Source organism: Gossypium arboreum, unplaced genomic scaffold (assembly GCF_025698485.1).
Source record: "Gossypium arboreum isolate Shixiya-1 unplaced genomic scaffold, ASM2569848v2 Contig00200, whole genome shotgun sequence".
In the NCBI taxonomy this organism is placed as follows: domain Eukaryota; kingdom Viridiplantae; phylum Streptophyta; class Magnoliopsida; order Malvales; family Malvaceae; genus Gossypium; species Gossypium arboreum.
The window spans coordinates 54573-73623 of record NW_026440318.1 but is presented as its reverse complement, the minus strand read 5'-3'; the positions used below and the strand labels follow the sequence as shown (position 1 = coordinate 73623).

Sequence of the window (19051 nt, the reverse complement as noted above, 5' to 3'; positions counted from 1 at the left end):
GTTTAGATCGATCCCAACCAGATGATTCTGAATTACTTTTTCTATTTAATAGATTAATAAAATATTAACCCCTTAGGCTTTAGGCTTAAGTTAAGAAGGAAAGGAAGAAGAGGGATTAAATCAATCTTAATTAAATTGTGGATTGGTGTTAAATCGTTGCTATTGCTATTTGTTATTTAACTTATTTAACCGCCTACAAGATCCACAATTCCATGAGCTTGGCTTGTTGCTGACATAAAACATCTCTTTCCATGTCTTCGGATACAACCCGGGCTTGCCTGTTCTTTGTACATAAACCCTTGTGAGGCTTTCGCGAAGTTTCAGTAGTTCTTCCGCTTCCAGGATAAATTCTCCTGTTTGTGCCTCATAAAAGAACTAGCAGGTTGATGGATCATTACCCTGATGATATAATATAATAAAAGGTTCTTCTAACTCACATAATGAGGCGAGAAGAATAGCTAAAATAGCTAAAGAATAATAAGAAAAAAGATAGAATTGAACAACCGTACAGGCATTTTTGTGCATTGCATACGGTTTACAATGGAATTCTCTTTTTCTTTCATCGAAAAAGAAAAGAGAAAATAGAGAGAGCGTCTATTAGACCCAGATCACTAAATAATCCAATTACCACTTCTTTTTTTTTTTCGAAAAGTTCAAAAATACTATGATGGTCCGTTGCTTTATATATTTATTTCGTCTGTGATTCAGTATCCTAAAGTTTTTTTTTTTCAAAAAAGAAAGAAAAATAGTCTTTTTTTTCGTACTCTTTTATTTTATAACATAAATATTGTTATAAATATTGTTAATAGCCCTGTGTGAAAAGAAAAAGTTTGTGACGCTGAGATGGCCCACGAAAGCTAAGATAAAATTGAAATGCCCTTTCTCATACTACTCTTTCGATACATAATCTAATGTTTTGAAAAAAAAAGAAATCAAAAAATATCATATCGAATTCGAAGTGCCATGCTATTATTACTTACTAATTCATATTTCATATGGCGAAGGCATAGTCTTCTTTTTTTTTCCATCAACAAAAAACTCATTATGCCGAGCGTGAGGGAATGCTAGACGTTTGTAATTCTCCTCCGGCCAGGAGAAAAGATCCCATTGAAGCAGCCAATCCCATGCATATTGTATGCACATCTGGTTGCACAAATTGCATAGTATCATAAATAGCTACTCCGGGTATTACCCATCCGCCAGGAGAGTTTATAAACAAATACAGATCTTTGGTATCATTCTCTATACTGAGATATACCATAAGACCAATAAGTTGATTCGAGATCTCGCTATCAACCTCTTGGCCTAAAAAAAGTAATCTTTCTCGATAAAGTCGGTTGATTAGGATAAAATTGTATCCTTAGTAGCCGTACAGGCACCTTTTGATGCATACGGTTCAACAAAAATTGCGAAAAAAATCAATGTAGATTCCAGCCATCCTTCGTTTTTCTAGTGTGCCTTTTCTAACTTCTAATTTCTAACGAAGGGGCTTTTCTTACATTTTTAAATAAAATGAATTAAAGAAAGATAAGTTTTGGCCTGTTTTCCATAATCTATAATAGAAAATTCGCTAAACTTATCGCACAAACTTTTCATTGATCTATTTTTTTTCATTGATTCAACCAAATCACGATGTCATTTTCTTGTTCCTGAATGGGTTTCATCAATTTTTATTCAATTTTTTAGGTTTATGCTCACCCGAGTAAAGATCCGCCTGATTTGATTTGCGCATATAGGACAAATGACCCAATACCACATCTTTTTGCTATGATTTCATTTTTTATTTTAATTCCTTTTCTTTCATGTTTTCGCCAAATATTCAACGTATTTCTCATATTATTCGATTGATTAATAGTTTGAAATCGTTCTTATTTATTTCGAATTGTAAATAAAAGATTTATGATTATGATATAGGTGGTAATCATAAATGTATTACCAATTGGTTTTTTCTAAACGGAGCCTGATGCTTCATTTTTCGGTCCAACCAAGCCAACCATAAATCATTCTAATTGAAAATATTAATCTGGATACCCCCAAAAATGAAATGGATCTCTAATTGCACTTCATTACACTTCACGCTACAAATTTTGATAATTCAATCAATTTTTAAGCGAAACAGAGGATATCTCGATCGGGAGAGAACGGGGAATCCTATATGACCCAATATATTTGACAAGTCGCACCATACGTCAACCCAAACTGCATCTTCCTCTCCCGATTTCGAAAAGGAACTTTGAACACCAATAGGCATTAAAGGAAAGAAAAGAATTAAATACTATATTTCACTTTGATCTGGAAGCGTAATAATGGTCTTAATAATATTGGCCTCATATTTTATACATAGATAGAATAAGGCCATAAAATATAAAATAAAGACAGAATGAATGAAAGAGAATTCTTACCAATAGGTCCTTTGAATGATGAACAAATAGGGATACGTTCATTCATAAAAATAGGATCAACCCCCATTGCATTGATACTTATCGGGTATAGAATAGATCTGCTTTTCTTCTGAGCCGAATTCTTCCCTAATTACTAATGGAATAGAACAATATTAATCCTTTCTCCGAAAGAATCCACCCAAAGGGGAGGTATTCCAATGCAATAAAGTTACATAGTGTCTATTTTTCGTTGATAAAGGGGTATTTCCATGGGTTTGCCTTGGTATCGTGTTCATACTGTCGTATTGAATGATCCCGGTCGCTTGCTTTCTGTTCATATAATGCATACGGCTCTGGTTGCTGGTTGGGCCGGTTCAATGGCTCTATATGAATTAGCCGTTTTTGATCCCTCCGATCCCGTTCTTGATCCAATGTGAGACAAGGTATGTTCGTTATACCCTTCATGACTCGTTTAGAACAACCAATTCATGGGGCGGTTGGAGTATTACAGGGGGGTCATAACAAATCCGGTGCATTTGGAGTTACGAAGGTGTGCTGAGCATTTATTGTGTTTTCTGGCTTGTGCTTCACGGACCCTGCTATGGACTAACTGGCAAGGTCCAACCTGTAAATCCGGCGTGGGGCGGGAAGGTTTTGATCCTTTTGTTCCGGGAGGAATAGCCTCTCATCATATTGCAGCAGGGACATTGGGCATATTAGCGGGCTTATTCCATCTTAGTGTCCGCCCGCCCCAACGTTTATACAAAGGATTACGTATGGGAAATATTGAAACCGTCCTTTCCAGTAGTATAGCTGCTGTCTTTTTTGCAGCTTGTTGTTGCTGAACTATGTGGTATGGTTCAGCAACCACCCATCGAATTATTTGGTCCTACTCGTTATCAATGGGATCAAGGATACTTCCAGCAAGAAATATATCGAAGGGTTAGTGCTGGGTTAGCCGAAAATCAAAGTTTATCAGAAGCTTGGTCTAAAATTCCTGAAAAATTAGCTTTTTATGATTACATTGGCAATAATCCGGCAAAAGGAGGATTATTCAGAGCGGGTTCATGGACAACGGGATGGAATAGCTGTTGTGGTTAGGGCACCCTATCTTTAGAGATAAAGACGGGCGTGAACTTTTGTACGTCGTATGCCTACTTTTTTGAAACATTTCCGGTTGTTTTGGTAGACGGAGACGGAATTGTTAGAGCGGATGTCCCTTTAGAAGGGCAGAATCAAAGTATAGTGTCGAACAAGTAGGTGTAACTGTTGAGTTCTATGGCGGCGAACCCAATGGAGTGAGTTATAGTGATCCTGCTACTGTGAAAAATATGCTAGACGTGCTCAATTGGGTGAAATTTTGAATTAGATCGTGCTACTTTGAAACTGATGGTGTTTTCAGCAGTCCGAGGGGTTGGTTTACTTTGGGCATGCTTGCCTTGTTTTCTTCTTCGGACACATTTGGCATGGTGCTAGAACCCTGTTCAGAGATGTTTTTGCCGGTATTGATCCAGATTTGGATGCTCAAGTGGAATTTGGAGCATTCCAAAAACTTGGAGATCCAACTACAAGAAGACAAGTAGTCTGATGCAAGATTGCTTTGTTATTTTTTGCTTCTACTTATTTGTGATTTGCCATAGGCTGCTGGAAAAATCTTGATTTAAATCGCTGCCTTTTCTTTGATTCTTGTTCTTTCTTTATTCGGGAGATGATTCCAAATAAACAGGTACGGAAGCTATAATTGTAAACCACGATCGAATTTATGGAAGCATTGGTTTATACATTCCTCTTAGTATCTACTCTAGGGATAATTTTTTTCGCTATCTTTTTTCGAGAACCGCCTAAAATTCTAACTAAAAAAATGAAATGATTATTATGTTCATTGAAGTAATGAGCCTCCCAATATTGGGAGGCTCATTACTCAATTAGTCCTGTTCCTCGAATGGATCTCTTAATTGTTGAGAGGGTTGCCCAAAAGCAGTATATAAGGCGTACCCAGTAAAACTTACAAGTAAACCAGATATAGAGATGGCGACTAAGGTTGCTGTTTCCATTATTATATAATTTCAAGATCACAATGGGTCTATGATAAGATTGTTTATTTACAGCGGAATGATATACAAAGTCAACAGATCTCACTGAATACAAAATAAGATTTATGGCTACACAAACCGTTGAGGGTAGTTCTAGATCTGGTCCAAGACGAACTGTTGGGATTTTTGAAACCATTGAATTCGGAATATGGTAAGGTAGCCCCTGGATGGGGAACGACTCTTTGATGGGTGTCGCAATGGCTTTATTTGCGATATTCTTATCTATTATTTGGAGATTTATAATTTTCCGTTTTACTGGATGGAATTTCAATGAATTAGATTCACAAGAATCACGAAGCCTCGCGTTTCAATACAAAAATTGAAACTTTTAGTTCTCGGATTTTTTAGCCCCATTCTATTTCGGTAGTTCGACCGCGAAATTTATTTGTTTCTGTATTTCCGGAATATGAGTGTGTGACTTGTTATAATTGATCCTATTGATAGTACAGAAAATGGGTCTCATCTTGATCGAGATAGTTTTATCCCGTCGGATAGTCATTCTAGTATCTGGAGCACGGAATATATGAAATGGATCACAGTATTTGAACTATGATTCATACTTAATATTCAAACCTCGCACGGACTCAAAAAAATTCAAAGAAAGAGTTATATTATTTATAAATCGAAAGATTTTTATTCTTTCAAACTCATTTAGTTTATGCTTATTTTGATCAAAGGACAAACCTTTTCTTTGTATTTTATTTATTATATCTATTCTATTGATTGAATAAGATGATCCAATGGTTCTTACTCAAAGTTGGACTTAGTTTGAAGGTTTTATTGAATCATCGCGGTTCTGGTATGAATCTGAAGTTTCAATTGATTCATAGGGTCTTAACAAGAGAATTCTATCAAAAAGAAAGAAAACAAGAATAAAGCCACATTTCATACAAAGAACAAATCAAAGCAAAGAAAAAGAAATAAGTAGGTAATAGAAGATTCAAGAGGCCTGTAACGATCAACATAAAGACGACTGCGCCGATCTAGCAACAAGATAAAAAGCGAATTTTTTCCTTCAGAAATGAAATTGAATTTGAGAGACAAATAAACGAATTTTATCCTCCTATTGCGTATGTATATAGAATTTAAATAGAGAAAAATAGAATAGAAATATAGAGTTTTGCATCTTTCTATATCTCCCGAAAATTCTATTACTAATAATCCCTGTTCTTGGATCGGATTCTAACGAATCGAATCTTTCGACAATTTGTAATAAACTCTTTCTTTATTAAATTCAAAATGCAAATTAGAAGACAAGAACAATAGAATAATAAGAAAAGTAAGAATAAAGTAAGATAATAAAGAAAGTGGATTATCTTATCATATACATCTATTTTATTTGATTTAAAAGATGGGCAAGTCCTTTTATTTAATTCTACATTCTTGCACTTATTAGATATCTATTAGATATATAGATTCGCTTAGATATACTTAGTATTTAGATATAATTAGTATAATATACGAATTATAATATAATCGTTATAAGATATATTTCTAACTAAACAATATAACAATAACAGGTACAAATATTAAATTGAGGTACCCATTTTATGACAACTTTCAGCAGTTTTCCTCTATTTTGTGCCTTTAGTAGGCCTAGTATTTCCGGCAATTGCAATGGCTTTATCTTTGTATGTTCAAAAACTAAGATTTTTAGATTCGATGGGGCCAAGACCAAATCTTATCTATTTTTTCAAGACTTAGATGTCATGGATACCTATTTAGTAGAATATTGTATAACATCCGGCTTACCCGAACCGAACATAAATGAAAAGCCCCTTATGCATACGTAAACATGGTATAGGGTTAAATGAATTATAGCAAGTGGATCGGTACTGAACGGATGTATGAAATTAAAGTCTATATCTAGTAGATCCGTATAGGCGATCATAAAGGGATGATTTTAGATCGAAGCAATTTGATGAATTCCTTCTAAAAGTTCATATCAAATAGTACTAGTTGATGAGAGTTACCGAAACAAAAAAGTAAAGTCGAATTTTTTGGTTATTCTCTCAATTCGAATAAAATGCAACTGGATCTAGTATGTATGAGTTGGCGATCAGAATCTATATGGATAGAATTTATAGTGGGATCTCGAAAAAAAGCAATTTTGCTGGGCCTTTATCCTTTTTTGGTTCATTAGGGTTTTATTAGTTGAACTTCTAGTTATCTTGGTAGGAATTTGATATCTTTATTTCCGTCTCAGCAAATAGTTTTTTCCACAAGGAATCGTGATGTCTTTCTATGGGATCGCAGGCCTCTTTATTAGTTCCTATTTGTGGTACAATTTTTGGAATGTAGGCAGTGGTTATGATCGATTCGATAGAAAGGAGGAATAGTCTGTATTTTCGTTGGGGTTTTCCTGAAAAATCGTCGCATCTTTCTACGATTCCTTATGAAAGATATTCAGTCCATCAGAATAGAAGTTAAAGAGGGTATTTATGCTCGTCGTGTCCTTTATATGGAAATCAGAGGGGGGGCCGTTCCCTTGACTCGTACTGATGAGAATTTGACTCGCGCGAAATTGAACAAAAGCTGCTGAATTGGCCTATTTTTGTGTACCGATTGAAGTCTTTGAAATGAATTGCAGAATAAAATTTCGCCGGAGGAAAAGCTCAATCCAAGAATCCTCTTTTTCTATAGCAGAACTAAACTGAAGTTTCTTCAGAATGCCCATTCAAACCAAAGCGGACGTATACGGAAGAGTCAACATAAAAAACAGTTTTTTTGTCCACAAAATAGTTTTTATGCGTCTGTAAACAAAACCGCTCAACTTAATTCAGCAACAAAATAAGCAAGAAATCGAAATACTGGATTCATCTCATATATCAAATCGAAATAAAGACTTTCGCTTTTATTTGCAATATTTGGAGTTGATACGTTAGATACAGATAGATCATATCTTGTAAATTTTCTACTTCTTTTCTCAATCGGCCCCTCCCTTTATCCTTTCTTTGTGCTCCTTAAGAACTAAAGAACTAAACAAGTGGATTTCTTTCATATAACATAATGATAAACGTAATGATAACTTTTCTGTCTTTTTTTGTCATCATTTTTGATCAGCATATTTTTCCTAATTTTTTTCAATTATTGCTGGACTCTAGACTATATATAGTTTAGATAACCCGCGAAAATTTTCGGACATATTTGATTATGAGAGGAGGGCGGAAACAAAAACAATATAACAATATATATATATTTCATCTGAATTCAAAGTGGATTCTTATTTTCTATATTCTGTATTCTTTTAGATTCAATTAGATTCAGGGCTAAGCACTGAATCAAAAAAACAGAGAATAGATTCATGGGCCCTTTACTTATAATATAATGAAAGGCATGCTTGATAGAAAGATTAGATCACATAAAGTCAACGAATGAGGTGGGTTCATTAACAACTCACAGATGAAAATGGCAAAAAGAAAGCATTCACTCCCCTTCTATATCTTGCATCTATAGTATTTTTGCCCTGGTGGATCTCTCTCATTTAATAAAAGTCTGAAATCTTGGATTACTAATTGGTGGGATACTAGGCAATCCGAAACTTTTTGAATGATATTCAAGAAAAGAGTATTCTAGAACAATTCATAGAAGTAGAGGAACTTCCTGTTGACGAAATGATAAAAGAATACCCGAAACACATCTACAAAAGCTTCGTATAGAATTCCAAAAGAAACGATCCAATTGATCAAGCTGCACAATGAGGATCATATCCATACGATTTTTGCACTTCGACCAATCTAATCTGTTTCGTTATTCTAAGTGGTTATTCTATTTTGGGGAATGAAGAACTTCTTATTCTTAACTCTTGGGTCAAGAATTCTATATAATTAAGCGACACAATAAAAGCTTTTTCATTCTTTATTAACAGATTTATGTATAGATTTCATTCGCCCCACGGTTGGGAACCAATGATTGGCCTATATACAAAGATTTTGGATTTGCTCATAATGATCAAATTATATCTGGTCTTGTTTTACTTTTTCCAGTCATTCTAGATACAATTTTAAAATATTGGATCTTTCGTTATTTAAATCGTGTATCTCCGTCACTTGTAGTTATTTATCATTCAATGAATGACTGAAAATGATTCACGGATTCAATTAGAATCTTTCTTACTTTCGAGATAAGCAAAGCATGCAAAGTCGTACTTACTTTACTCTTTCTACCCATCAGGAGAATACAATTCTCCTCTGTTTCAGTCATTTTTTTTTCAGTTTTCAGTGTAAATAGCAGAATCGTGGCTAGGGAACTATACTAGTGACCTACCTAATTTTATTGTAGAAATTTTCGGGATCAATGATTGGACCATGCAAACTAGAAATACTTTTTCTTGGATAAAGGAGGAGATTACTCGATCCATTTCCGTATCGCTCATGATCTATATAATAACCGGGGCTTCCATTTCAAATGCATATCCCATTTTGCGCAGTAGGGGTATGAAAATCCACGAGAAGCAATCATGTATTGTATGCCAATTGCCATTTAGCGAATAAACCTGTGGATATTGAGGTTCCACAAGCGGTACTTCCTGATACTGTATTTGAAGCGGTTGTTAGAATTCTTATGATATGCAACTGAAACAAGTTCTTGCTAATGGTAAGAAAGGGCTTTGAATGTGGGTGCTGTTCTTATTTTACCAGAGGGTTTGAGTTAGCCCGCCTGATCGTATTTCGCCCGAGATGAAAGAAAAGATAGGCAATCTGTCTTTTCAGAACTACCGCCCCACTAAGAAAAATATTCTTGTGATAGGTCCTGTTCCTGGTAAAAATATAGTGAAATCACCTTCCTATTCTTTCCCAGACCCTGCTAGTAATAAGGATGCTCATTTCTTAAAATATCCCATATGTAGGCGGAAACAGGGAAAGATTTATCCTGAGGAACAAAAGTAATACTGTTTATAATGCTACGGCAACAGGTATAGTAAGCAAAATCATACGAAAAGAAAAAGGGGTACGAAATAACCATAACGGATGCCTGGATGGACACATCAAGTGGTTGATATTATCCCCAGGACCAGAACTTTGTTTCAGAGGGTGAATCTATCAAACTCGATCAACCATTAACAATTAATCCTAATGTGGGTGGATTTGGTCAGGGGGATGCAGAAATAGTACTTCAAGACCCACTACGCGTCCAAGGTCTTTTGTTCTTCTTGGCATCTATTGTTTTTGCACAAATCTTTTTTTCTAAAAAGAAACAGTTTGAGAAGGTTCAAGTGTCCGAAATGAATTTCTAGATCTGTGGATTTATCAACATCAAATTTGTAAAAAGAACAAATTATTCCTGGCAATTAGGTTAGTATAATGAAAAAGGGATGAAAGTCTTTGCTTGTTTCTATTTTTCTCTAGAATTGCTTTACCGCATTCAAAATTCAAAACAAAATATGTATATTGTGAAGAAGACTATTTGTCTTTACTCTTTTTTTTCTTTTTCAATCAAATTGACCAAATTGGGGGTGTAATTATATTCCCATTGTCAGTGTCAGATTTAAATGTTACAGAATAGGTTTTGTTTTCTAAATTTTGAGTAGATACTAAACATAAGATAAGTGGAGAATAGAAAGGAAGGATAAATTAAATGAGGGGAACAAATAATTACAGGGAGTATTCTTCGTTCTTCTAGCCTTCGGACAAGGTGTGTAAAATTCCTTTTCTTGTGTCGAAATAATAACACCGGGACCCGTTCGTCAAAGATTTCTATTCTTAGTTTGATTTTTCCAGATTTTCAGAACCTTTATTTTTCGATTTACTTATAATAGAATAAGTAATAAGGATAATATAATAAGTATAAAATAAGTCGAAATAAGTATAATATACTAAGTAATGGACAACCAAAAAAGAGAAGGAATCCTTACTGATTTTTTGATAAAATAGAATCAAGCGATAAACTTATAAAATAATTTCAAACTTTGATGAAATACTAAAATAAATCGAGTAAGGTTAGACTAGTCTAGAAAAGGTTTGAATCTGGTCGACAGAAAAAAAAAGAAATATTAAATATATATTGTATTGTGTCATCCAATTGAGTGATTCCTTTTTTTCTTCTAACCTTGAAAGTATCGATAGATACTATCGAAGAGCAGATGCTATGAATCAATTAATTGAAATTGAGTTCATTTTTCAAAAAATCATCGGAAAAGTGATCCATTTGTTGTCATTTATACGACCAAAATATTATGATCATGATCATTAAGAATTCAACGGGATCCTTCTCGCGAATCAGACAAAGAAAGAGGAGGCGGGCCCCTGAGTTCTTACACTTTCATGCCTATAACTAGTTCGTCCCATTATCCATTATTCCATATTACAGGGACGAACCCAATCCAGAATATGAACCATAAAAGAAAATACCTATTAAACCGATCACAGAATACCAGTTACCGTACCTATTATCCAAAGAGGAATCCTTCCAGTAGTATCGGCCATTTATCCCGCTTCCTCCGCATTTCATCAAGTGGTCATGCTAAAGACATAAACAGTCATAGATAATTATGAGATACAATCCTTCCGAATGGGATAAGAGAATTCTACTATTATTTAGTATTCTACTACTTTTTTTTTAATTGAAGAAATAATTGAAAATAAAACAGCAAGTACAAAATGAGTAATAACCCCAGTAGAGACTGGTACGATTCAATTCAACATTTTGTTCGTTCGGGTTTGATTGTGTCATAGCTCTATAATTAATTGAATTAGGTTTATCGTTGGATGAACTGCATTGCTGATATTGACCCCAAAAGAAACGGTAGGTACAGCTAGTCCGTGAACAGCCAACCATCGCACTGTAAAATTGATAGGTTCGATCTATGGTCATTGGGTCCTCCTAAAAGATCTACTAAATTCATCGAGTTGTTCCAAAGAATCAAAACGGCCAGTTATTAATGGAATTCCTTGTCGGCTCTCTGTAAAATACCTGTTTGGACGAGGGCTTCAAACACATCATAAGCTAAACCTGTGCTGACGAATAACCAACCCGCGATGAATAGGAAGGTATAGTAATATGAATGACCCAGTATCGAATACTGGTAATAATATCAGCAAAAGAACGTTCTCCTGTGCTTCCAGACATGCCGAGCTCCACATATTCTTGTAGGGATCGATTCCGTAAAAGATGGGATCAGTAAATGGAATTCACCGAAACTAAATCTTTGTGAGATCGTCAATATTGTACCAAAGGTATTTTAGAGTATACCGAATCAGTATAGCTATCCTTCTTCTGACACAGCAACGCAATTTCAAACAGTATATCGACGTGAAGTGCTAGATAATTTCTTTCTTCTTCTTGTTTGTCGATGTATAACCAGGTATCATGCAATAGAAAATTCTCAAATTCCTGGAGGTATTGGCTTGGGCCTAGAAACGGAAGATCAGGTAACCGTGAATCCAACGAGTTGGTTTATAATAATTCATGAAGGAAATTATCATATTTCCGCAAGTCAATTAGATGCGAAATATAAAATTGACTTTTTTCGTAGTTGCACAAGAGGTTTTGTTTTTGTTGGAAGCCCCTTTTTTTTATTTTATTTTAAGGAATTGCTTAGTCGTCTAGTAACAAGTAAGAGTAGTCGTTAGATATAGATAAAAAAAAGAGCAAGGAATAAAAAAATTCTACTAATCAATATTTGTGAGGCGGTTTTCTTGTATTCTTGTATTAGATCCAAAGGTTTTTTCTGACCTAACTACAAAGATGATGAATCGATTTCTTTTTCTTTTCTACTCTTGTCCTGCCGCTCTATTTTGTGAATACCATTTATAATGATTGATGAAGAAAAAATTTCAATTGAACTTATTATTTCAATTGGTATTTTGCTTATCCCCTCGTTTAAAAATTGAAACTTAGGTAAGTGCTTATAAACATATGTATAAAAAAACATATTTCATTTAGCTCCTTCATGCCTACTATAACTAGTTATTTCGGTTTTTACTAGCGGCTTTAACTATAACCTCAGCTTTATTTATTGGTCTGAGTAAGATACGACTTATTTGAAAATTAATTGAACGAACAATTCATAAAAACAAAGCTTTCGCCCTATTCCATATATTCTATAGCTCTCACCGTGTTAATTATCAATTATTAGGTATTGATATTCATGGGCAATAGAAATTAATATTTAGGATAGATATTACCTTTTTCTCCTTTCAAATAAATTGAAATGATTGAAGTTTTTCTATTTGGAATCGTCTTAGGTCTAATTCCTATTACTTTGGCTGGATTATTCGTAACCGCATATTTACAATACAGACGTGGTGATCAGTTGGACCTTGATTAATTAACATACCTTTTTTTGACTGACCCTTTAATTTTAAATTTTTAATTTCAATTTATTTAATAATTTGAATTTAATAATTTAATCCAAGGAGGTCAAATTCGAATTGTTGTTCAATTTTTTTCAGTTCGGTGTAATTTCGACCTAACAAGAGCGGAATCGCGCTCTGTAGGATTTGAACCTACGACATTGGGTTTGAGACCCACGTTCTACCGAACTGAACTAAGAGCGCTTTCTTAATAAATAAGACTGTAAAAAGAGGATTCTTTTATTTTATAACCCCAATACATCGCGCAACTATACTATCATATATCATATATAATATGAGAAAACGATAGATTATGTATGCTTAATTTTAATCAATCTAAAACGACTCCTCGTTACTGCTCAAAGGAGAAGTAATAGGTAGGGATGACAGGATTTGAACCCGTGACATTTTGTACCCAAACAAACGCGCTACCAAGCTGCGCTACATCCTTTCAATTGGCCTAAATGTCATTGTAGAGAATCCCTGTCTTGTTTTCCACACCTTTATTTCATCTATTGATATACAAAACGGATCTTTCCATTTCTCTTTTGGTCTCATATCATATAACAACCATATAATGAATAATAAATGAATATTTTTAGTGGAATTTTCAGGTGGAAAGGGACCTATTTTGTTTTGTTGTTTTAAGAAAGGGAAAATCTTATCTATCGAATCATTGTACATTTAAATTTGAATTTTGAATTAGGAATTCCGGCAAATAGACAAACCAAGTGGTCTTTAACCACATACATGCGATTATATATGTATTACCATAATGTAATACGATAAAGAAGGAGGATTTTAAATGCGAGATCTAAAACATATCTTTCCGTAGCACCGGTACTAAGTACTCTGGTTCGGTTCTTTAGCGGGTTTATTGATAGAGATCAATCGTTTTTCCCGGATGTTAACATTCCCTTTTTTAATTCGAGTTATTGTCGCGGACGGGCGAAAAGATTAGATCGAGATACAATCAAATATCTGTGACTACTCTCGCCCCCCTTTTTAGTTTTTTTTAGAATTAGATAAGAATTAGATAAAATAAATAAGGAAGGTAGAACGAAAAAAGTGGATTCAACCTCACCGAAACTCGGGTTCAAGCTCCAATTAAATTACTAGTAGAGCGAAAAGAGAAATGTGGCTGGAACAACAGTATCCTACAAGATACTTAAAGAAAATACCGTACGGTGGTTTGATTCTAAATAGAGTTCGAAATCGTTGTATTACTTATTCTTATTATTTACTATAAATCTATATTGATTTACTATATTGATTGCAACAAAATCTTTCAAGATTTGTTTTGAGTTAGCAACTTTATTTTTTTTTTTTCATTCTCTTCTTCGCTTTTGATCGGAAAATAGAAAAGTTGGGTGAATTAAAAACTCAAAGGAGGTTCATGGCCAAGAGTAAAGATGTCCGAGTAACGATTATTTTGGAATGTACCAGTTGTGTTCGAAACGGCGTTAATAAGGAATCAACGGGTATTTCCAGGTATATTACTCAAAAAAATCGACACAATACGCCCAGTCGATTGGAATTGAAGAAATTTGTCCTTATTGTTACAAACATACAATTCACGGGGAGATAAAGAAATAAATCGAATCAAGTGCTCGTATGTCACCACTTCCCGAGAATATGAAAATATGACATTAGGTATATAATATATTAAGTATATAATTAGTTATATAACGCATATTTTCTTTCTATATTATTAATATTATTTATTTAAATATTATTAATATATTTTAATTTATATATATTTAAATTATATATTGAAATGATAAATAATAATAAAATAAACAATAATAATAAAATAAACAAACCAAATCCTATTTATTATATTAATTTATAATTTGAATTTTCAAAATAGGATTTTAGAAATAGAGATAGGGATAGGATTCTTTTAGAAATATTAGAAATAAGGAATAAAGAAATCATGGATAAATCCAAGCGACTCTTCTTAAATCCAAGCGATCTTTTCAGGCGTTTGCCCTCGATCCAATCGGGGATCGAATTGATTATAGAAACATGAGTTTAATTAGTCGATTTATTAGTGAACAAGGAAAATATTATCTAGGCGAGTAAATAGATTGACCTTAAAACAACAACGATTAATTACTATTGCTATAAAACAAGCTCGTATTTTATCTTCGTTACCCTTTCTTAATAATGAGAAACAGTTTGAAAGAAGCGAGTCGACCACTAGAACTACTGCTCTTAGAACCAGAAATAAATAGGCTTACCCCTTCAAAAGAATCGAATCCGGTTGGGGAAGAAAAAAATATTTTTTATTGAGCGTTCGCTCATCTTGTTTTGATGACCTTATCAGAATCAGAATTTTTATCATATTAATTTACTCTACCTTCCCGAGTTCATTTCGAGGGAACCCCATTTCATTTAAAGCATTTCGTTGGATTCTTCCGATCTCCTTATTTTCTAATCTCGTTGGAAATCATATAAAGACAATTCTATTTGAGATAGCTATTTGTGCAAGTATTTTACGATTCAGAAGCAACTGTTTTTGTACAGATTGTGTATTAATCGACTATAACTATAGGATACCCCACCCCACGAATTACTGCATTTATTCGAGTGATCCACAAACGACGAAAATCCTTTTTTCCTATCTCTATCCTGATGAGCCGAAACCAAAGCTCTTATTCTTTGTTGAGTAATAGTTCGAGTAAGTCTTGAATGAGCCCCTGAAAGCTTGATGCAAATAAACTAATTTTTTTCGACGTCTACGAGCTATATATCCCTGTTTAATTTGGTCATTGAATAAAAGAAATTTTGATGAATAACTAATTTTTCTTTCAGTTATTCTTTTCTAGTCTATTAATAACAAAACGGATTCTTCCAATGTATAAAATAAAATTCCAATGGCTTTTGCTCTAACACGATTTTTCCTTTTTTCAGGCATTTCATTTCGCCTTTGAAATAAGAAATTGTATTGATACTAGGTATCAAAAAAGCATATTAACTAAAATAAAGGAGTAAATAGAAATGGATAAATAAATAGTGGGTTCCATCACTTTGGTTACTTCTAAACGGTGAGGTCCTCTCTATACACCGGAGCTCATTCCTTCATTTAATTGGTAACTTGTACAGTTCACACTTTCGGCTCTACTATAAATTTTCCAGTAATAGATCTTTCACAACGAGATCATCTTATACAGTAACGGTATGTAAGGATGAGGATTAATTGGGCAGCTGACCCTGTTAGTCCGTTCTTTGCAAGAGTCGAAGCATAATCTTTTGCTTTTAAATAGGATTTTCCTGCTTAATGGATAAGCATTTGCTACCAATGGGGAATTTTTTCTCATCTTAAATTCTAAGATTGGATTTGCGCCAATGGAAACCATAAATTTCATACACAATAGAAGGATATGGTAGATCTAGCTTTTTTAGATAGTGAACGGACGAACCCCATTCTATTCACTGGTACGGACTGTTGATACGAAAAAGTTGTTTCTTTTTCTCAGCCCATGATCTGAACAAGTCGCACATACACCTAGTACATGTTCCTCGGCGCTGAGGACATCCCCAAGAGCAGGGATTTCGTGACATTTCTAATTGGCTGTCTTGTATTTCTAATAAGTTGTTTAATAGTTGGCATACTGAATTATATACATAATAGACTGGTTTAGATCGATCCCAACCAGATGATTCTGAATTACTTTTTCTATTTAATAGATTAATAAAATATTAACCCCTTAGGCTTTAGGCTTAAGTTAAGAAGGAAAGGAAGAAGAGGGATTAAATCAATCTTAATTAAATTGTGGATTGGTGTTAAATCGTTGCTATTGCTATTTGTTATTTAACTTATTTAACCGCCTACAAGATCCACAATTCCATGAGCTTGGCTTGTTGCTGACATAAAACATCTCTTTCCATGTCTTCGGATACAACCCGGGCTTGCCTGTTCTTTGTACATAAACCCTTGTGAGGCTTTCGCGAAGTTTCAGTAGTTCTTCCGCTTCCAGGATAAATTCTCCTGTTTGTGCCTCATAAAAGAACTAGCAGGTTGATGGATCATTACCCTGATGATATAATATAATAAAAGGTTCTTCTAACTCACATAATGAGGCGAGAAGAATAGCTAAAATAGCTAAAGAATAATAAGAAAAAAGATAGAATTGAACAACCGTACAGGCATTTTTGTGCATTGCATACGGTTTACAATGGAATTCTCTTTTTCTTTCATCGAAAAAGAAAAGAGAAAATAGAGAGAGCGTCTATTAGACCCAGATCACTAAATAATCCAATTACCACTTCTTTTTTTTTTTCGAAAAGTTCAAAAATACTATGATGGTCCGTTGCTTTATATATTTATTTCGTCTGTGATTCAGTATCCTAAAGTTTTTTTTTTTCAAAAAAGAAAGAAAAATAGTCTTTTTTTTCGTACTCTTTTATTTTATAACATAAATATTGTTATAAATATTGTTAATAGCCCTGTGTGAAAAGAAAAAGTTTGTGACGCTGAGATGGCCCACGAAAGCTAAGATAAAATTGAAATGCCCTTTCTCATACTACTCTTTCGATACATAATCTAATGTTTTGAAAAAAAAAGAAATCAAAAAATATCATATCGAATTCGAAGTGCCATGCTATTATTACTTACTAATTCATATTTCATATGGCGAAGGCATAGTCTTCTTTTTTTTTCCATCAACAAAAAACTCATTATGCCGAGCGTGAGGGAATGCTAGACGTTTGTAATTCTCCTCCGGCCAGGAGAAAAGATCCCATTGAAGCAGCCAATCCCATGCATATTGTATGCACATCTGGTTGCACAAATTGCATAGTATCATAAATAGCTACTCCGGGTATTACCCATCCGCCAGGAGAGTTTATAAACAAATACAGATCTTTGGTATCATTCTCTATACTGAGATATACCATAAGACCAATAAGTTGATTCGAGATCTCGCTATCAACCTCTTGGCCTAAAAAAAGTAATCTTTCTCGATAAAGTCGGTTGATTAGGATAAAATTGTATCCTTAGTAGCCGTACAGGCACCTTTTGATGCATACGGTTCAACAAAAATTGCGAAAAAAATCAATGTAGATTCCAGCCATCCTTCGTTTTTCTAGTGTGCCTTTTCTAACTTCTAATTTCTAACGAAGGGGCTTTTCTTACATTTTTAAATAAAATGAATTAAAGAAAGATAAGTTTTGGCCTGTTTTCCATAATCTATAATAGAAAATTCGCTAAACTTATCGCACAAACTTTTCATTGATCTATTTTTTTTCATTGATTCAACCAAATCACGATGTCATTTTCTTGTTCCTGAATGGGTTTCATCAATTTTTATTCAATTTTTTAGGTTTATGCTCACCCGAGTAAAGATCCGCCTGATTTGATTTGCGCATATAGGACAAATGACCCAATACCACATCTTTTTGCTATGATTTCATTTTTTATTTTAATTCCTTTTCTTTCATGTTTTCGCCAAATATTCAACGTATTTCTCATATTATTCGATTGATTAATAGTTTGAAATCGTTCTTATTTATTTCGAATTGTAAATAAAAGATTTATGATTATGATATAGGTGGTAATCATAAATGTATTACCAATTGGTTTTTTCTAAACGGAGCCTGATGCTTCATTTTTCGGTCCAACCAAGCCAACCATAAATCATTCTAATTGAAAATATTAATCTGGATACCCCCAAAAATGAAATGGATCTCTAATTGCACTTCATTACACTTCACGCTACAAATTTTGATAATTCAATCAATTTTTAAGCGAAACAGAGGATATCTCGATCGGGAGAGAACGGGGAATCCTATATGACCCAATATATTTGACAAGTCGCACCATACGTCAACCCAAACTGCATCTTCCTCTCCCGATTTCGAAAAGGAACTTTGAACACCAATAGGCATTAAAGGAAAGAAAAGAATTAAATACTATATTTCACTTTGATCTGGAAGCGTAATAATGGTCTTAATAATATTGGCCTCATATTTTATACATAGATAGAATAAGGCCATAAAATATAAAATAAAGACAGAATGAATGAAAGAGAATTCTTACCAATAGGTCCTTTGAATGATGAACAAATAGGGATACGTTCATTCATAAAAATAGGATCAACCCCCATTGCATTGATACTTATCGGGTATAGAATAGATCTGCTTTTCTTCTGAGCCGAATTCTTCCCTAATTACTAATGGAATAGAACAATATTAATCCTTTCTCCGAAAGAATCCACCCAAAGGGGAGGTATTCCAATGCAATAAAGTTACATAGTGTCTATTTTCGTTGATAAAGGTA

General features: G+C 33.8%; 2 pseudogenes; both read left to right on the top strand.

The window, feature by feature from the left end:
- The first annotated feature begins 2650 nt into the window (after positions 1-2650).
- Positions 2651-4249, top strand: LOC128288305 (photosystem II CP47 reaction center protein-like; annotated as a pseudogene).
- A 4453-nt stretch (positions 4250-8702) lies between these two features.
- On the top strand, positions 8703-9710 carry LOC128288302 (cytochrome f-like; annotated as a pseudogene).
- Positions 9711-19051: the final 9341 nt, after the last annotated feature.